Here is a 3,463-nt window from a genome sequence, read left to right as displayed (position 1 = left end):
GATCCTAATATGTAGATGGAGGAACAGGGAGCTCTGTGCTTTACCAAGGTGACAAGGTCTAAATGAGAAGTTATCATTCTTGTTTCAGAAGTTGCTTTTTTGTTTGTTTGTTTGTTTTGTTTTGTATGTGCGTGCGTGCGTGCGTGCATGCGTGTGTGTGTGTGTGTGTGTGTGTGTGTGTGTGTGTGTGTGTTTAAGATACAGAATTAAGCTACTATTTCTGAAGTAAGAGCTTTCAGGGTAGGGAAAAATATACACCATTTCAATATATGTTAATTTTCCAAACTAAATGAAAATCTTTAAAGGAGAGATAAGCCAAATGAAGAGCATCAGTAACTTTTATTGATCTTGTAATGGACATAACTGACGCCCACATGTTTCATATGTGAAGGAAAAATCCAACTTCTTAATATTACCAGAATATGGACCCTGGAGGACTTAGTATTAAGGAAGAAAAGAGGAGAAACCTTCAGTAGGATGAGTGCATGAGAATCCCAAGAAAGTGTCAGTCATTTCTGACATGGGCACACCCTCTTTAGATAATCTGCCAAGGAACCTACATTGAAATGATCAACCCATCCAACTATGACACACATTTTTGTAGTTTATAAACTGTGCGACAGTCTGGTATATATACTGATAGCCCCCCAACCAGGTGGAGAGATAAGCTTTCCAAGTGAGAGCAGTCAGATAGCCTTTACTGCTAACTCTAAGCTCCTGAAGACAGTGGTCAAAAATTTACCCTGCTGTTGGAGAACATCAGACACTCAACACAAGTGATTCCCACAGATGCAACAGTGAGGATATAAAACCATTGATAAGAGAAAGTCTTTCAAATGGGTGGGATCACTAATTTAAAAACAATAAAATAAAAGCTTGTATGTTTTGAAAACCAGAAAAGGAGTAAGTCTGTCAAAGCTACCATAGGAGACTTTCTTACTATCATCTGCAGTTCTGTGCAGCATTCTTGCCTACAGTGAATAGAAACAAGGACATCTGAATTTTTTTTAATCTGGCAAATCCATTTTACTTTTGCTATCTTTCCAAATAAAATGACTTCCTGTACCTTTTCTCTAAAATTATTCATGCAGATATGACAAGTTGGAGTTCATGAAAAATGTTAGACATCTGCAGTTGGTCTTTGCATAAAAATAATTTGCTGAATATTTCAAGCTTTTATATGCATACTTAAATCTGAGGAAATGATTCAAAAGTGACATAAAGATACAATTAAAATGACACTGAAATATCACTAAATGAAGTATAAGAATGAAGTAAATGTATTAATACTCCTGAATTGAACTTGTAAAACAAGAGTTCATAGAAAGTGGACGTCAGTTAGCACTCATTTTGCACTTTATTTCAAATATTTAGTAATCCCAGAAAGTCATTTTCCAATGCTTCAATTTTCAAAACTGCGATTAAAAATAGTTTTTACATTTATATTATAAAAATTCGAAGCATTTCAGCTAAACACTTAAGTCACCCATGGTAGATGTTAGGTGATACAATTTAACAGGGAAATATACAAAAAATTAAGTACAATTTCAAAGCTTTTAGCTTCTGATAATTTGTGGGTTCTTTGATTTATTGTACAAGACTTTAATTATGTTCTCTACATCTTTGCATTGCTTTTTAAATGATCATATTTATTTCGTCCCATATTCTGAATTACTTGTGATTTACATAATTTAGAAATAGTATACTTTAATTCTAGGATACTTTAATATTACTCAAAGAAGAAAAAAGAAACTTATTCTTATATGTGGTTTCCACTTATAAATTTAATATTAGTTTTAAAATTAGTATTGTCTAGAATGTCACTTTAAAGCAAATCAGAGAAGAGTAGATATAAAATATTCATGTATCTAAAACTTTCAGTGTCTCAGGATGAAGCTCAGTGATAGGGCACTAATCCAGCATTCATGAGCCTCTGAGAATGATGTTCAACATGACAAAGAAATAGTTATAATCATAAAGTCATACATTACTGATATGCCTGTGTTATTTCTTAAAAGACTTTTTTATTCTAGATGATTAGATTTTATGATGCTCTTTTATGATCTCTCATATTCCATAGTTGTATCTGTGATGTATTTATTATATTGATATTGTTTCACTTTCTACCAGTTATATGTATAATATAAATATATTATATATAATATATATAATACCCAATATGTATCAAATAATATATATTTAAATATATTAGATTATGAAGCTCCTGTATTTTAACATATATCAGTTCTTCTCAATATACTGTGTTGATTCAAGCAAAGCCTGCTCTAAATAACAGCATGATATTTTGCAATTATCAACAAAATATTTCTAAAGTTCATACTAAATGAAACCTTATGAAATCATAAACATATTAAATGAATAAAGAAGTTGGAAACACAGAGAAGTAGTATAAAGCTATAGTTAAGATAGTACTATAGCTGTCAGATCAGGACAGAAACCAAGAGAATAAAAATAAATACTACTGGCTTTTTAAAAAAGTAACATTAAAATGAATCTTAAAGCTTGAGAAGTCAAGGACATTACAAGAAAATCCACAGAATTAACTATCCTGATTTCATAGGAGCTAATCAAGACTGAACCGACAACCTGGGAACATGCACGAGAATTAACAGGGCTCTCTGCATGTATGTTTCAGTTGTGTAGCTTGGTCTTCTTGTAGTACTCCTAACAGTTGGAGCACAGGCTGTGTCTGACTCATTTGCTGTCTTTTATGACCCTTTTCCTCATACTGGGTTGCATTGTCCAGCCTTAAAAGGAGGGGAGATGCCTAGTCTTACTACAGTTTGGTATGCTATGGCTGGTTTATATCCATAGGAGGCCTGCCCTTTTTTGAAAAGAAAAGGAGGAGGGGATGTGGGGGCAGTGAACAGACTGGGATGAGAGGGAAGGAAAACTGTATTCAGTATGTAAAATAATGACGATGATGATGGTCATGATAAATTACTTCTAATAATATTCTAGTATACTTATACTTGTTCAGCCATCATCAGAGAATCTTCTCCTGCAGCAGATATAGAGACCCACAGCCAGATATTGTGCAGAGAATGAGACCCTAGAACGCAGATATTTAAGTGAGATGTTCCCATTAAATGCCTTTCTTCAGAGATCTGGGACACCTGCAGAGAAGTATGTAGAAAGAGGGGAAATGTCAGTGAGAATGGAAACAACAGAAGTGCAAGGTCGTTTAAATCAACTGGGCAAAGTTCAAATGAACTCACAGACATTGTAAGAGCAAACCAGATGCTAGCATAGGTTTGTACCAGGTCTATGCATGTAGTATAGCTTTCAGTTTAGTACTTTTATAAAACTACTGAGTATGTGAGCACTTGTGGTTTTAAATTGGGTCTCTTTTTATTTTGTTTATTTGCCTTGGGTGATTTCCATAAGATAGTTTTTATTTCAGATAATGTTTTGTTGTTAAAACTTAGAAGCCTGCTCATTA

The sequence above is a fragment of the Rattus rattus genome, chromosome 1 (assembly GCF_011064425.1).
Source record: "Rattus rattus isolate New Zealand chromosome 1, Rrattus_CSIRO_v1, whole genome shotgun sequence".
Lineage (NCBI taxonomy): Eukaryota > Metazoa > Chordata > Mammalia > Rodentia > Muridae > Rattus > Rattus rattus.
This window is presented reverse-complemented; position numbering follows the sequence as displayed.